Here is an 18,464-nt window from a genome sequence, read left to right as displayed (position 1 = left end):
AACTATTTTTGGTCAAGTGCAATAACAAGGGCACCGGGAAATCCCCCAGACTTACAAAAGTGTTTTCCAGTTGACTTTTGGAAATATACTTTAGTCATTGATTCCTTTGACCTAAGCACGTGTTTCTTATTTGAGGATCTTCTTTTAAAGTATGTGCATGAATTAGAGACTCTTCCCACCCATCATACAGATGGCTCTGCCCCTGGCTTGAGGCTTGTCGCCTACAGAGTACTGGAAGGGGGGATGGGAATTGGGGGATCCAGAAAGGCAACATAAAATCACTCCTTGTTAAAAGTTTCTCTAATGGGATCTGGGTGGCTCAGTCAGTAAAGCATCTGGCTCTTGATTTCAGCTCAGGTTACGATCTTGCGGTTTCTGGGATTCAGCCCCTCATCAGTCTCTGAGCTGATAGTGTGGACCCTGCTTGGGATTCTCTTTCTTCTCCTCTCTCTGCCCCTCCCCAACTTGTGTGCACTCACTTGTGCTTTCTCTCAAAATAAACATATAAGTTTCTCTTAATTCACAATTTTGTCCAAAATTGTTCCTATGTATAAAAAATGTTTAGAGAGCCACATACCCTGCTTTGCCCTTATATTAGAATAAACAAGAAAAAAATGCTTATGTGAATTTGGGGGTTGTGGACTCTTTATTACAGGAATATTTATTTAAACAAGTTTTTTTCTTAGGAGAGGTTTAGTAGTTTTGTCCATGTTACAGAAATGTCAGCCTTGCTCAAGGAGAATTCGTAATCGGCCCATGACAGAATCACTCTCCGCATATTTACTGAGACTTAGTCTCAGAAAATAACTGGCTATTCTCAACTCAAGGTGTGCTAACGATCCAAAACAGATTGGGTTTCCTCTCTGTGAGAGTGTAGGTGTAATGCAGCATGAAGGATGATGGGGCTCAATCTAGTGTAAAACCAGCACAGGCAAAAGGGCCTGATGATTTGTTACCAGTAAAAGTCCTGTAGCTCCTGATGATTACATGAGGAAAAATGAGGGCTCACATTGCCAATGCTGGGGAAGTGACTTACCTGCCTGATCCTATCCTCCTCCACATGTGCTAGAGTATGGGACAGACTCGCAACCAGGTGTTTGAAAAAACAGACACAATGTGATTTTCTCATAGTATTTATATTTTATTGCAGATCTCACAAGGACAAGGATTGACCCTTGCTGGAGGCAGAAGCCCAATTATCATTTCTAAAGAACTGGCCTAGAAGGGCTTCAGTAACAGGGCTTTTTCAACCATGTCTTCTCTAAGTCACCTTGTGTTCTCTTCTCTCAAAAATTTCCTGTCAATATCTAACATAGTTATTAGGGCAGAAGGGTGCTTGACTGGGCCCACAATGGCCTAGAAACCTGGAGAAAAAAAAAAAAAGAAAAAAGGGACTAGTTAGTTTCACACTGAAATAATGCTACTTTACTCAAATGGTGAATATTCTTCACCACATTGACAAATGTGTTCTCTTATGTGTTCCTCCCAGTGGCTCTGTGAGTTAGCCAGTTGCCAAAGAAAATGATAGGCTGTGGAAGATAGAGGGATCAATAGAGAGCCCCCTCACCCCCTTCCTTCTTCTTCTTGAGGAGCCTGCCACAGAGAAGGGAAGCAACCTGCCCAGAGTCACACTGACCAACTGACATCAGATCTCTAAACGCTGACTAGACTGTTACCACTGGAAACTGATAGAGAGGCACACAGAAAAACAGGTAACATATGTATGTAAATAGGTTGATTAGTGGTTAATTGGGTAGGGAGAAACAAGCTGTCTTAGTTCAAAAATATCATAGACTGAGTGACTTAAACAACAAACATTTATTTCTCAGTTCTGGAAGCTGGGAAGTCCAAGATCAAGGCACTGGCAGTTCTTGTGCTGGCTCTGGTGCGAACCTACTTCTTGGCCTTGTAGATGGCTGCCTTCCCATTGTGTCCTCACGTGATGGAAAGCAGAAAGAGGAAACCAGCTCTCTTGTGACTCTTACAAGGGCATTTATCACATTCATGAGGATATTCCTCTCGTGACCTCATTGAATCCCGATTAGCTTCCATGGGCCTAATCACATACTGTCACATCAGAGGGTAGTGTTTCAACACTGAATCTAGGGTAGGAGGCACAAATATGCAGTTCATATCAGGTGATTTGATTTGAGAATCTCAAGCAAGGAAAGTATGAGGGTAGCTTTCCATAATGAAAAACAAAAATGCTGGGTGATTTTAATCCATATACCCTTCTACCCTTGTAGAGAAGATAACATTTCTTCCTTTGGTATATTTAAATGTCTATCCCAAAACGTGTAAGGAAAATACATGACTGGAGAGATGTGTGGTGGTGGGAGGAGGGCTCACATCAATGCCCACTGATCAGGCATCTACATGGTTGCTGGGTAACTGAGGGGTTTGGTGATGCTGTAAGGGGTCTGGAGACTTGGCTTCCTGGCTGTCCTAGGAATTATGGTTTAGGTGAGGTAAGGCACAGTCTTTCTTGCATTCTCTTTGATTCTCTCTGATTACAGTGTAGCCTCCAGGCTACTAGTCTTTAGGGAGACCATTGTGACTCAACATGGAGGTATGAGGTGACCATGGTTAGTCTGGCAACTGTAAGCAGTGCTAAGGGTTCACGCAGAAGGCGGAGACTAGTCACATGAGTTGATAGAGAGATTACCATGTAGAGAGGAAGTTTTCCTTGGCTCTGACCCTCTCAAGGTTCCTGGCTAGGGGTCTGTAAATTAAACTGACAAAGATACTTTAACAGGAGAAGAGCATGCCAGGTTACTTAATATAAGATGTATGTAATGTAACCTTACAGTCTTCATAGGATATGAGGACACCAAGAGATGATTAAACCTGAGTGTGTTTGTGTTAGGTTTGATAAAGAGTAGAAAATTGTAGAAAAACGAATAGTTGAGCTAAGTGTAATAAACTGGGGGGAACGTGGCAATCATTCAGATTCCTCTCTGTTTCTTTGGAGAAATAAGGATGTTCCTTCCCTCCAGGTATAGGGAGCAAGAATACTTTTCATGTGAGGGTTTTATGCCCTGCTTCAGTGGAAGGTCAGAAAGCTCTTCCTCCACCTGCCATTTTCAAGTTCCTTCAGCTGGATACACTCAATTTGCAAAGGGGTCCTATTTTGGGCTAGCATGTCTTGAATCCCCTCAATTGAGAGGGTCTTGTTCTTGATAGTGGATGCTAATGCTTTCCTATGACTTCAAGCCTGAGTAATAAGTTAGGTTAGGGTGGAAAAGTCTAGGTGATGGGCAGAGTTAAGGGAGGTAGGCATAGCTTACTTCTTGCCCCTGAACTGGGGGGTTGGCCTTGCTTGGAGTGACTTCTTTTCTGGTCCTCAGGTGTCTCTCTAGACCTCTCTTACCCCAACAGGTGTGACTTTGGTGATCTCCACTATGCATTTTCTCCTCACTGAGATGGGAACCCGTAGGGATAATCCACATCTAAATCTGCATCCTTTGTGTGACTTTATCTTTTCTACGCTTGGACATTTATCTCCTTTATTCTTTTTCTTTGAGGATACAAATATTTCTCTACACTTTTGAGAGATGGGAGTTGTGCTAATGTCAGCCATTTTGCTTGTAATCAGTACTCTAATCCCCATCCTTGAGAGCATCTCAATGATTTTTTTTGGATTCTCCTCTGACTTCACTATCTCCTAATATGTTATTAAGGGATTTCCATACAATTTATGAAACATTCTTTAACATTTTAGTGTGATCTGGGGAACCAAATTTAATCCCTGGACTTTGAAGTCTATTGGGCTAAAAATTAACTTCACAATTAGAAGTATGCTTTGACACTGGAATGAATTCTCACTGTGGGAATGCCTTTGAAAAGAGATCTGGCTCGTTATGATTGATAGATTGGGTGGAGCTTCTTAGCAAGCTACTTCCTTCGGAAGTTAATGGAAGAACTCTGTGTTCAGGGAATCACTGTTTGCTGGTAATTGAGGCAATCAGATATTGCAAATAGGTGAGCTGTGACCAAATGAACTCCTGAATGACAGCAGGGGACAGCATGTAGCCTCAATATTTATACTGGGTAACCATGATCACAAAAGCACTCTCTTTTATTTTAAAGCAGAAGGAACTATTGTCAGTGGATAAAACCGGATTTAATAGCAAGCCACTACAAGCTCATGATTTTCTGAACACAGCATTTTTATACAGATAACAAGAGAAATAAATACAGCCATACTACTTTCATAGATTTCTCTTTTTACTCTGATACTATTTTTTGAAAAGCACATCTTAAAGAATAATCCTAGTAAAATGGCTATTGTTACAGGGGAAAATACCACTAAAAAACCTTCAACTCTAGATGCTCCATTCTTGGTTTAAAATTTGTCAATCTTTTCTGATTGTTTTTTTTTTTCTTATCTGTTTCAGATTCCTCACGTTTGAGAGCTAGAAAGATTGTTGAGTAATGACATTTAAGTGGCATTTTAAATAATGGGTTTATACTATAGGTCAAGATATTATATAATGGTTGTAATTTGGAAGCAGGCACAGGCAAATATTAGCCCTGACTTGTGGAATAGCTGGACTAGGAGAAGAGAACACTCATGTCTAAATAGTCTTTCTATGAAGGAGGAATAATGGTGTTGTCACCATCCCTTTCTTTCAGTGACTATGAATGACTTTGTACAAATATTAATAAGACCTCCAACAGTTCAAAGTTCCCTTAGGTTCTCTCACAATTTTTCATAAATCTAGACTCTACTTTTTAGAACTGCTTTGCATATTACCAGTAATTACTCTCACATGGTGAGAGGATATACATAGTATGTCAACCTTTTCCAATCGTGAACTCTATGCACTATTAATCCTGAACACAATTATATTTATTTTAGCAATCTCACATATTTAAAAAAAAGCCTCAGGGATGCCAATAACTTGTGCCAGGTTAGCACAAGACTGAGCCAGTATTCAAACACAGTTCTCAGGGACACAAGAGGCTCTCACTGTACAGAGAGAGCATAGTGCTGTTCTCTACCAGTGTGTTAATTTCTGCTGTGACTAATTTTACCTGATTTTTCTTAATTTAGGTTATTTCCTCCAGTGACTAGCTTTAAAATCTATATATTTAATAACAAGCTCTAGGGGAGCTGGTTTCTCAGTAGGGGACCTTAAGCTCCTTGAAAGTAACTGGATACTCTTTCCTTGTCTTCTGAAATACACTCATTCTTTAGGGAGTATCCCTCACAGTTTTATTAAGATGTTTTCTTTAGAGGAAAAAGCCTGTTGAATAGGTGCTGGGTTCTGCATGTTCTGTCTTCTGTCCTTGTTACTGAGTTGCTGCTGACATCTAGAACCATAGTATTCCCAGTTTCCACTATGAACATTACAGGGTTGCTCCACAGTCACTGACATTTGACTTGTCTGACAAATCTGCTCGAGTTCATATTTAGACTGTTCATCAAAACTAAACATGGAATCAACACAACACAATAACTTGCATCTGACTAATTTGTAAAAACAAACATTATACACCTGAACCCCATTCCATCTTTTGAAGGAACTCTTCCTGAATAAAGATGCCTTTATTTTCTGAACATATATGTGTTAACGTAGGAATGAATACAATATTCAGTGGAATGTGTTTCATTTTTTTTTTTCCCTTGCTGTTTGAAACACTAGTTGAAAAGGGTATTTGTCACAGGGGGAATTTTATTCCCAGGGCTTTGTGTGCATTCACTTTAGGAATGTGAGGGACTGTGTGAAATCTTAGCTTGTGGGATAAGGTCCAGTGGGAATCCACAAAACCATTTAAGCAGAATTTCTCTGGAAGACCCATTTAGACCAACCTTCAATACATACTTAGTCCTTTAATCTTTGCCAACTGCCAACTGCTCTTTTATGAAGCCCAGCCTTACTGTTCTCAAAGAGCTTATTATTAAAATTGAGCTAAGCACAGCCCGGTATTCACCATCTGTTAGAAGCTGGATCACTGCTGGTGTGTTTACAAACTCTCTTACCCACTCTTTATCACCGGCATATATTTTAGGAGTAATGTAGATACATCTTTTATTGGTTATTTTTATTAAAACATATTGGGTGACAATATGGCAGTCTCCTTGGTCAACATTTGGTGCAATGAATCAATAGGAAAAATATTTAAGTTTTGCTGGGTGGCTGAAGTATAGGTATCTTTACAATTTGTAAACAACAGCTAAACTGATTTACTGTATGCATCATAACATTTCAGCATCTGTGTATGATGTGTGGATTCTTTTTTTTTTTTTTTAATGTTTTTATTTATTTCTAGGAGTGAGAGAGACAGTGTGAGCAGAGGAGGGTCAGAGAGAGAGGGAGTCACAGACTGAAACAGAATCCAGGCTCTGAGCTGGCAGTCAGCACAGAGCCCGATGCGGGGCTCGAACCCACAAACTGCGAGATCATGACCTGAGCGAAAGTCGGACGCTTAACCAACTAAGCCACCCAGGCGCCCCTGATGTGTGGATTCTGAGTACCATTTGGATCCATCCATATGATGCCCAGACATCAGTTTGGTGAAAAACCTAGCCAACAACACCTACGTATTTTGTGAATATAACAAAAATGTTATAAATAGTAAAAACTTCAATTTTTCCAGAAATATACTTAAGAAAAAGAATATTCCAATCAAGTGAATATTCTGCTTCACTGGAACTTACCATATGTTTATATGACCAGTTGGCATAGAAATTGGGTACTGTAAAATCAGTGTCCACTAAAATTCTGTTGAATATCATTGACGACATGTTTAACAATCTGAAGACCTTCCAAAGCTTTAGGGTTGTCATGCTACACATAAATTTAATTACCCATAATAGATAGAACAGGGATGTGGGTATTGGGTTGTATTTACTTNCCAGTAAATTCTTCCAAATCAGACTTGTAACTTGATTGTAGAAGCTCAGTTTGGCAAGAACAAAATCAGACACTTGTAGTTCAGGCAGAGAAAATGGCAGGAGGGAAATTAAGCTTTAAGATAGAGATGACTTTGTCTGTAACCAGAGCCCTCACAACAAAACATGAGAGGCTGTCTTTGGTTGTAAGTGCTTATGAAGGATAATAAACACAAAGTTATTGGAGGACAGACACCAACATGTAAAAAATTGTTATTATTTTATGCATTGTCCCTGAGGAAGAGAGATACATTGTAATTGAAAATGGATCTCCACCTTTCTCCCATCCAGCCTCTTACAAGCCTTTCTACTCAAAATTCTCGGGGAATAGCACCTAGTCTAATGTTCTGCTTAAATGTATGTCTGCATAATGTATTTGAAAGCCTAATATGTCTTGGGAGTGTCCATTCTTGCTTTTTATGTCTAGGAATGGTAAGACTTTAACTTTAGAAGACTTTCCCCATCTTTGCTCTCACTTGCTTTTCATTAATATGAAGTGCTGGGAGATCGTTAGAATTCCTGTGCACTGGTAGAAAACAAAACTAAACAAAAAAATCTAAAATCAGGGCAGGAGGAAAGAAGTGTTTGGGTATCCACCAGGTACTAAAAAGCCACAGTGGCCAGCTAGGGAGAAATAATGACATAGTTTTCATTTTCTTAATGACCCAGAACAATGACATGGGGCATTAACGTACGTTATCAATGTGCATTTTTATTTAAGCTGCAGGTTAGGTTTTCTTTACTTTTTTCAACAACATTTTAAGGAATAAATATTACAGGTACTATTCTCTCACTGTCAGGTCACCTGTGTTGCTATTTCAGTGGGAGAGCTCTACCCATGCTTATTCTACCAGTGAGTGCTTGCATGGGAGCTCCTCTCCACCATTGCACTGAGGTCCAGGGGTCCCCATACAGATATATCTTTTTTTAAGAGGGGCTTAATTCTCCCTTTTGAATTAAAGAGACTTCTCTCCATCCATTTTCTTAGATGATTGATTTTAAGAAACTTATAAGTTCTTTCTCTGGCTCTTTGAAATGTACATAAATATTTTTAGAAACTAAGTAAGAATACGGTCAGCTTTATGATCCAAGAATGTCTGTCTTAAGGACCAGGGAGCCATCTCTTTGAAATGTGGAAATCAAAGAACATAGTAGCCCTATTTTCCAGTTGATGTGGGAGGTAGAAGCTTATCTTCAGGAGGTGCCTGACCTCCAGACTGCAAAACTATACCTTCTATCACAAAGATGTGGGAAGTGTATTGTTCCTTTATGTAAAAGCAGGTGACTAGTATGGATGGGTCACTCCAACTTCCAGGTAAACTTGGGATAAATGATATATAGTAAAAGGTGCCACTGAGTGCTCTTACTTGAATACTAGTTGTTATTTATCTAGAGAACATATAGGTGGTGGGTTGTATCTGCCTGGGTATATAAAAGAATAAGATTTTGTTCTGACTTGAGCTTTCTTAGTGGATTATCTGTGATGTGGATCACCTTTTAGTTTAATGTTTATTCAGTAATCAAATATTTTTCTACCACCATTCTGGAGAGATTTTTTTGAGTTGGGAGAAGGTTTGGTTATTAATGATATTTACCCAAAAACTTTGTATGTAACTCGGAGGCTTCCTGGGGAAACATCCTCATTAGATGGTCAGATGAGGTGGCAAGAAATCATTTGGGTCGGTGCTAGCATCTTCTTCTTCTGACCAAGATGACTCTTGCTGACTAGGAGGTAAGTGAAAATGTTTTTAAAATGTCCTTCATACATGTTCTCTACTCCATCTTCTTGTCCAGACGTTTTCCAGACTCTATTCTGGAAAAACTTTTTTGGATTGTTGTCCAGACTTCTAGGCCTTTCCAGTCAAGAGTAGCATCTATTCCACCCTGTGGCCAGATGAATGTCACCTTTCATCCTCAGAACATTACCTTCTTTTCTCCACAGTTGCTTTCACATGGCTTTTCATAAAGGGTTAATTGCCAATTAAAACCGGTTGAACAATTAGCAGCACAAGAATTTTTGAGGCTTTGCCTTTCAAAATCCAAAACGACTGTGAAGGTGGTGAAGTCATGGTAGTGATGGTATTGGGGAAAGAGGGTGGTTTCTCCAGGTACAGATTAAATAGTAAAATTAAACAACATTGAGGTTGAAGAAAAACATTGTTTATGTTTTTTTTAAAAAGCATTTTCTAATGCTTTTTCAAATGCATTAGATAATTGCTTCACATTACCTGAATCTGTGTGGGCCTCTTTTGGAACAGGATTTGTTTGCTTTGTAATTCACATAGTCCACAAACTGCTTTTTCTGTAATAGTACATTTTGAATTCAAAGCGATCCTCACAAGTTTGGACATCTTCTTGCCTTGACGCTCTATTACCCCTCAGTAAAGTTATTGCTAAACATTAAAAGGCTCTAAATTATTTAAGCAGTATTTATATCACTTGGGTAAAGTTTCATTTTATTAAATGTTTCTTAGTGCAACTTGTTATTACTTTCTTTGCCTCCAGTGCAGAAAATGCCTAGCAGACAGGAGGCTTTCCCCTCTTGGCATACACTTGCATACTAGCTTCTTCTGGGTTTTTGTTTAGTGTCTTACCAACCACAGACTGATACATTCTTCTTAATGTCTTCAGTATCTTAATGTCTTCACACTGGAGGGCTGGGTGGTAGCTTTCTATCATGCACTGTTGAGTATTCACCTTGACTATTTGTGTATAGTTCTTCTATTTTTTTCTCTGTATGCTGTAACATACAGCAGATTGCATGAACACTTCTATAACACTGCTATAATTGGCCATTTTTTGAGCCTTTACTATATATAAAATGTTGCACAGGCTTTTTATATACATTATTTAATTTATAAAACCACATGGGATAGGTACTGTTTACATCTTCATTAACCAGAAAAGAAAACCAAGGATTAGTAAGTTGAAGTAACTTGCCCATGGTCACATGGTGTAGAGCACCCTATTTTGATTCCAGAGCTGGGCCTTTAACCGTATCACCATTCTACTGTAAAGTAGGTAGAGTTTGTATTTAGTTACTAATAGGAAATGGGTTCAAGTTTGCATTTATGAAACCAGAAGCTGAATCAGTATTACATGGTAATTAAGAATACAGCTCCATTATTTGAATGCCTTTGTTGGTTGTTTCCATTATATCATGCTATTGTTAACAAAAAAGGAGTTAAAGATACTCCTTGAGTTTGATAAGGGAATATTTCCTGCTCAGAATGTGGATTTTCTAACACCATGCTTTTTGTCTAGATAATTGTCATGGAAAGGGTCATTTTGTTTTTGGAGGCTCCTGTCCCCAGAACCCTCTTAACTTACCACGGCCATCCATGAACTCAAAATCAGTAATTTGGGGTAAGAAAATGAATGCAGATTATCTTACAAAGACCAATTTGTGACCAAAATATGAAATGAGTCCAAAATAATATCCATGATGAAATAGACCTATGATTTTATGACATCAAGTGAAATCTAGACGTTTTGTGATTTCAATTAACTCATTTGCTACCATAAGTTTAGAACATTCTTCAGAACACATTCCAGGGATGTATGGCACTTTCAAATAATAACTTCAAATAACATTTAAATTCCCAGATTTGAACAATACTGAGTAATCTTTAATGGATTATTACCAGAATCTGACAGGAGTGTTATCAGTCAAAATGAGGAAATGAAAGAAAATTCATGCAGTTCATGAAATCAAGAAATTGACTAACTCAGGGCCTTTAAACCATCTATTAGCTCTATGAAAAATAACCCCTTTGTCCTGTCAGCCTAATATGATGGCCACCCTTAGCAAAACACATCCTGGATTTGAACTGCAAAATCTCTTTAATGCCTTATAGGCATTTTACTGTATTTCATTTATAAACTTAAAACAACAAGCATACTGGCCTGGAGAAAAGTTCATTTGTAGAAAAGCTGCCTTTTAATTCAGATATAACATAGTGCCTCAAGATTCTTGTAAACTTTTCCTGGTAGATATTTTCAGATCTATTTATCATGGTCACAACATGAAGTAGTTTCTGATTTATGGGGTGAGCTTCAGACTTTTGGTATTTTCTCTCCTGGCCTCAATCCATCAGGAAGCAAGTCTGTATCACATTTAACACCAATATAGCACTGTCAATAATGTCCAGGTACCCAGCGTGCATAACAAGGAGGACCCTGGCAGAGATGGAGGTCCCAGGATGTGAGCTGGAAGTCTAAGCAGTATAAACTGAATGATTTTTCAAATACATAGGAATTTGTGTGTGTGTGTGGGGGGGTGTGTGTGTGTGTGGAAATAATGCATGCTGCTGAATTAGAAAGCCAGGGAAGATATCCTCTCTATAAGTGGAGAATTATAGCAAACTCCATAGATTTGGTATTTGAACAAAAGGGTTTCAGAAGGTTTTGGAGAGAGGAGGAGTTTCTCAGAGGTCTGCTCAACCAGACCATTAACCTCAGTGTCCTCAGATTCCCATTATCTGGCATAAAGCCTGCATATTAAAGGTGCTGGTAACTACAGGTTGTATATAACTCAAAGTCAAGTCATTCTATAGCTGTTTTGACTCCTAGATTCCTAACTTGCACACACCGTCATTTCATGCTTGTGCTTGACTTGGATGATAGATACTTCAATTTAGTCAAACTAACTTCTTATCTATTTTCTCATTTTGTAGAGGAGTCATTTTATGTCAGAATTCTAGTTGAAATCATCTTGGTGGAAGAGAGACATGAAGCAAATTATGTATTTGTAACTGGGTATAAATATACTTTCTGTAGCCTGGCCAAATGTTTGTCATGATATTGTATCTCTGCACCTGCTAGATACTAGTAGATGTTCAATAAGTTTGCTTACTAGTTTAGGCAGGTGTAATGAAAAGCAGGACTGTCCTGTAGGTATTAGAGAGACAACCACTGGCCAAAAAACATTTGTTGATTCAGCAAATATGTACTGAGCACATATATGTCAGGCACTGGGCTATGTGCTGAAATCTACTCTTGGCACTGGAAGCTCAGAGTCTAATTTAGTAACACCCAGATTAGGAAGTAATTATGCTCCGGAGTGGTGGAAGCTATATTAAAATGTTAGAGAACACACAGCCAGCAAATGATGTGTGGTGATTTGCAAAGAGATTGGCAGAAGAGAGCAAAATAAGACTTAAAGAATTGTTGACTTTTTTTTTACTATAAAAAATTGTGTAATACAATATACTTAAAGGTGTGCAAAATGTAACGTATGAAGGTATATTACAAATTGAAAATTAAATGCAGAGCAGTGAACAATCTGTGGTGAAAGATCAGCTTTCCCCCCCTAACCCAGCAATTTATTTAACTTTTTAAAATCGTTTATTGTCAAGTTGGTTTACATATAACACCCAGTAATAATCCCAACAAGTGCCCTCCCCCATGCCCATCAGCCCTTAGTTTGTTATCAGCATTCAAGAGTCTCTCATGGTTTGCCTCCCTCCCTCTCCCCAATTATTTTTCCCCTTCTTCTCCCTCATGGTCCTCTGTTAGCTTCCTCCTAATCCACCTATATATGCAAACATATGGTATCTGTCTTTCTCTGCCTGACTTATTTCGCTCAGCATAACACCCTATAGTTCCATCCAGGTTGCTACACATGGCCAGATTTCATTCTTTCTCATTGCCATGTAGTATTCCATGGTATAGATAAACCATATCTTCTTGATCCATTTGTCCATTGATGGACACTGAGGCTCTTTCCATGTTTTGGCTATTGTTGAGAGTGCTGCTATGAACACTGGAATACATGTGTCCCTATGCATCAGTACTCCTGTATCCCTTGGGTAAATTCCTAGCAGTGCTATTGCTGGGTCCTAGGGGAGTTCTATTGTTAGTTTCCTGAGGAACCTCCACACTATTTTCCAGAGGGGCTGTACCAGTTTACATTCCCACCAACAGTGTAGGAGGGTGCCTGTTTCTCCACATCCTCGCCGGCATCTAGAGTCTCATGATTTTTTTCATTTTCACCACTCTGACCAGTGTGAGGTGGTATATCTCAATGTGGTTTTGATTTGTATTGTCCTGATGATGAGGGACGCTGAGCATCGTTTCATGTGTCTGTTGGCCATCTGGATGTCCTCTTTGGAGAATGGTCTCTTCATGTCTTCTGCCCATTTCTTCACTGGATTGTTTGTTTTTCGGGTGTGGAGTTTGGTGAGTTCCTTATAGATTTTGGATACTAGCCCTTTATCTGATACATCAGTTGCAACTATTTTTACCCATCCTGTCAGTTGCCTGTTAGTTTTATTGATTGTTTCCTTTGCTGTGCAGAAGCTTTTTATCTTGATGAGGTCCCAATAGTTCATTTTTGTTCATGATTCCCTTGCCTTTGGGGATGTGTCAAGGAAGAAATTGCTGTGGTTGAGGTCAAGGAGGTTGTTTCCTGCTTTCTCCTCTCGGGTTTTGATGGTTTCCTGTCTCACATTCAGGTCCTTGATCCATTTTGAGTTTATTTTTGTGTATGGTGTGAGAAAGTGATCTAGTTTCATTCTTCTGCATGTTGCTGTCCAGTTCTCCCAACACCATCTGTTAAAGAGGCTGTCTTTTTTCCATTGGCTACTCTTTCCCACTTTGTCAAAGATTAATTGGCCATACATTTGTGGGTCCATTTCTGAGTTCTCTATTCTATTCCATTGGTCTATGTGTCTGTTTTTGTGCCAATACCATACTGTCTTGATTATGACAGCTTTGTAGTAGAGGCTACAGTCTGGGACAGTGATGTCTCCCATTTTGATTTTCTTCAATATTACTTTGGCTATTTGGGGTCTTTTGTCCTAACCCAGCAGTTTAAAAAAGCAATTTAAATAAAATAAAAAAGGGAAAGAAAAAAAAGTTTTAAATGTATACTTTTAGAAAACCAGTAAAAAAAAAACCCACAAAATTATTGCTATGTCAATTTATAAGTTTGATTGATAGGAAGGAACTTAGCATTTTTCTGTTTGGTGGTTTTATTTTTATTGAGGTATAATTGACATATGAGATATTAGTTTCAGGTGTGCACCATATTCAATATGTGTATATATTGTGAAGTAATAGCCACATAGGTCTGGTTAACATATGTCACCACACATAGTCCCAATTTGTGTTTGTGTGTGTAGTGAGAACTTTTAAGATCTACTCTTAGCAACTTTTAGATAGGTAACAGAATATCAATTATAGGCATCATGTTGTACATTACATCCCAAGACTAGATAAGCTAGAAGTTTGAACCTCTTGACCCCCTTCAAAAGACCTAAAATTAGTTGGTTCAATGAAGTTTCTGAATGTTTAGTCTCAGTGTCTGTACTTAACTCATGTGGACTCCTGCATTAATGGTGGCAATTAGAGTTCAATTACTAAAACAAAAACAAAACAAACCTAGGACCAAAAATGGCAATGCTTGCAAATAAACAGTGGAAAGGACATAGCCTCACAGTAAGGCTGTGGATCACGGCCAAAGGCTATCTCCCAGCAAGGTTCTCAGAGAGGCCAGATGCGGGCTCTAATTGTCTTACAATACAGGGCCTTACTGGAGACACTTTCTCTTTTAGCCCATAAGTGTGTGCATGGGATATTTTGGATGAGGGAGTCCAAAATAGAGTTGCAACTGATGCTTCTAAAACCTACTAGTCATGTAGGCACATTCATATGCATGTATGCATGTAACCATCTCAAATGGGTAGCTCTCTGTTAAAGAGGAAGTTGAATGTCTTTTCATTAATTTATTGACCAGTGGGGTAGAAGCATCATCCTCTCAAGTGTACTGTCTATTTTTCTATTGATTTTTATTTTTCTTATTGATTTATGTCAGTTATTTTTATATTCTGTAGATAACTCGTCATACATGTGTTGCAAATATACTCTCCCATTGTGTGGATACTTTTTCACTCATTTAAAAGTACTTTTTGGTCAATAGAAATTCTTAATATTTTTACAAAATAATTGAAGTATAGTTGACATAAAACATTTAGGTTTAGGTGTACCACCTAGTGATTTAACAATTATATATATTATGAAAAGTTTACTGCAGTAAGTGTATTACAATATTATTGACTATATTTCCTATGCCGAATTTTTCTTAATATACTACCTTGTGTTAGTACTTTTCTTTTGTAGTTAATAGATGATATGCCCTATTCAAGACCTTGTTTGCCACTCTAGGATTATGAAAATATTCTCTTATACAATTTTATAGAAGCCACATTATTTTGCATTTCTCATACAGATATGTTTTGTATGATGTGAGGTTGGAGTCAAGTTTTATTTTCTCAATGAGAGGGGCACCTGGGTGGTTCAGACGGTTAAGCGTCCGACTTCAGCTCAGGTCATGATCTCGCGTTCGTGGGTTTGAGCCCTGCATCGGGCTCTGTGCTGACAGCCAGCTCAGAGCCTGGAGCCTGTTTCAGATTCTGTGTCTCCCTCTCTCTCTGAACCTCCCCTGCTCATGGTCTCTCTCTCAGAAATAAATAAAAACATTAAAAAATTTATTTTTTCAGTGGAATACATATTTAATTGATCCAGAACTGTTTATTGAAAGAGATACTCTTTATCATTGGTCTGTAGAAGCACTTTTGTTGTTAATAGATTATTTAAGTGTGGGTCTCTTTTTAGGCTTTATATAATATCCATTAATTTTCTGTTTGTTCTGTCACACTGTCTCAACTACCGTAGTTTAATGTTAACTCTTGCTAACTGGGAAAGACTTTCTGCCCTTGCTCTTCAGTAGTGTTTGGGCTGTTCTTAACCCTTTATATTGCTATATAAATTTCAGAATTTGCTTAACAAGTTTTACATAAAAACCTTTTCAAAATTATGATCATAGAATATATCTCCATTCAGGTTTTCATTTGTTTTACTTAATATTATTTTGTACTTATGGAGACTTGAACACATTTAATATATTCCTATATGTGTTTGCTGTTCTTAAATTTTACTTAGACACACAAACAATAATTTTAATTTTGGTCCTGTATCCATAAACCTTGTTAAACTCAATAAATATTAATTTATCTGTAGATCTTTTGGATTTCTGTATCCACAGTCATCAACTAAAATGATGATGGATTTATTTAGCTTGTATATTGAATTTTAGATCTCTCCCTGTAAGTAGACCCAGAGGTAAGGATACAATGCTAGTGGTTTATTTGAGAATTGATGCCAGGAAACAATGGTATGGCAGTAAAAAAGTGAAAGAAGACATCGGTTAAAGAATTTCATATCCAGTAAGTCAGCTTGAAGGCTTAATGGCCCTGGGGGATGTACTAATCATTTAGAAAAGTTGCCTTAGAGTTTTATCACATCCAAGGGGTAAGGGGTAAGCAAAGTGAAGTTTTTGTTTTTGTTTTTGTTTTTAAGTCCTGTGCATCTGTAGTTGAGAGATCCTCCCAAGGATGAGTTAGTTCACAGGGGCAAATCACTTCTACCCTACCATGAAAACAGGGGAAATAATTCCAACAATGTAAGAAAGCCCTCAGCAGAGGAATGATGAAGGTACCTGGTAGTTGGCTGGTGTGTATCAAAGTGGTACAAGTGACGAGACGTAGACGTAGACCAGTAGCACTTAATATGTTTTCCCAATCCTTGTAGAATTTATTTCTTTTTCTTCCTGTACAGGCTAGAACTTCTATTCAATATGGCCTGGAAGAGGTGAATAGTAGTCATCCTTGCATGGTTCTGATCTCACAGAGAAGGCTTTCAATATTTTATCATTGACTATGATGTTTGCTGTTGATTTATTACAAATAGCCTTTATCAAACTAAGGAAGTCCTTTTATATCCATTAATTTGTTTTTAAAATCACAAATGGATGTTTAATTAAATCAAACATTTTTCTGCATCTAATGATAAGATGGTATGGATTTTTCTCATTTATTTTGTTAATGTGGTGACTTACACTAATTTTTAAATGCTTAACTAATCTCACATTCCTGGAATAAACTCATCTTGTTTGTTTTGATTATTATATATTACAGAGTTTATTTTGCCAATATTTAGTAGGAGTTACGCATTTATATTCCTGTGTAAGATTGGCTGGTATTCTTTTTCATGATTTACTTATCAAATTATGAAGGTTATGCCGATTTTCTTAAATAATGGTAAAACATTCTTTTTCTCCTCTCTTGAAAATATTATATATTAATTGACATTTTTCATTCCTTAAATGTTGGGGAGAATTTATTGATAAAGGTAAATTGCTGGTAAAGAAGGATCTAAACTAGGATGTACAAGTTCACCCTATTTCTTACAGTGAAGCAGCCAAAACCCTATCTATACTAAACCAAAAGACATCAGCTATTTCTCAATAAAAAGTCACCATTCATATAGTACATGTCAAGATGGCAATCTTGTTTTGAGTTGTTAATCTCCTATCCCTTATGTTTGTAGCCTATGCATGCTCCAAGACCTAGAGAATATCGTATCATGAAAAAACAATTCTTTAAAACTCTAGTCCACCCCTTTGAACTTCTATGCTATTGATGGACAGTTTACCCAATGACCTTTCTCTGCCATTTGTGTGTGTGTGTGTGTGTGCGCGCGCGCGCCCCCACACACGTGTCTGTATGTATGTGAATGCCCTCCTGAACTACACCATAAATTCTATAAGAGCAAAAACCATGAATTATGAATATGTATAAATACTCAAGTAGGCATTTTATGCATATAAAGTGGCAGTGGTATGTTTGCCTACCACCACTACAAATTACTACAAATTAGTTTTGGCAGCATAATTTGGTCAGGGGTGAGGCTTTACCTTAATGACTCTGGTACAAAGGATGCAAGAACTCTCTTCCCTTTTGTGGGGAGAGGGTGGGTCTTAAAAATGCCCATACTGAAGAATGGGAGGTGTTCACAGCACATGTATTGCCCCAGGGTAAGGCAGAATCATGCAGTGCAGCTCAGAATATTTCAAGTGTTACAAACAACATGCTAGTCTATGGCAACCAGGTATTATCACCACATGCTAATGGAAGAGATTACTCATACTGACCTGGCTTCCATGAATCTCCCTAGCTCTGGTGGCTCTTGGTCCAGCATATATCAGTTTGTTATGGACTAAATGTTTGTGTCCCATCAAAATTCATATGTTGAAGTCTTAAGCCCTAGTGTGATAGTATTTGGTGGGAGTGGGTTCTTAGGGAATTAATTAGGTTTAGATGAAGCCATGAGGGTTCATCTTATGAATTCCCATGAGAGATTTAGTTCCGTTATAAAAATAGGAACCAGAAAGTGCTCTCTGTACCTCTCTACCACATGAGGACACAGAAGGAAGATGGTCATCTACATCTAGGAAAAAAGTCCTCACCACAAACTGAATTGACTGGCACCTTGATCTTGGAATTCCTAGTCTTCAGAACCCTGAGAAACCTATGTCTGTTGTTTAATGCATCCAGTCTGTGGTATGTTGTCATAGCAACACAACTGACCAACAGATTGCTCAGTACCAGTCCTCTGCTATCTACATAATCATGTTCCTCTGTCATCATTTCAGTGTTCGTATCACTTTTATCTAGCAAATAAGCATCTGAAGCTTTTACTCTCACATGAAAACCAGTAGCTTTTT

General features: G+C 38.0%; 1 long non-coding RNA gene across 1 annotated transcript; it reads right to left on the bottom strand.

The window, feature by feature from the left end:
- Positions 1-1,117: 1,117 nt before the first annotated feature.
- LOC144242721 (uncharacterized) lies at positions 1,118-18,239 on the bottom strand. Its single transcript, XR_013338438.1, has 3 exons — positions 17,892-18,239; positions 16,398-16,540; positions 1,118-1,364 (listed from the first exon to the last, which is right to left on the bottom strand). It is a non-coding gene; the product is annotated as an uncharacterized LOC144242721 (long non-coding RNA).
- Between the last annotated feature and the right edge of the window lie 225 nt (positions 18,240-18,464).

The sequence above is a fragment of the Crocuta crocuta genome, unplaced genomic scaffold (genome assembly GCF_008692635.1).
Source record: "Crocuta crocuta isolate KB4526 unplaced genomic scaffold, BGI_CrCroc_1.0 scaffold36, whole genome shotgun sequence".
Lineage (NCBI taxonomy): Eukaryota > Metazoa > Chordata > Mammalia > Carnivora > Hyaenidae > Crocuta > Crocuta crocuta.
The sequence above is the reverse complement of the archived record's forward strand: the minus strand, read 5'-3'. Positions and strand labels throughout refer to the sequence as shown.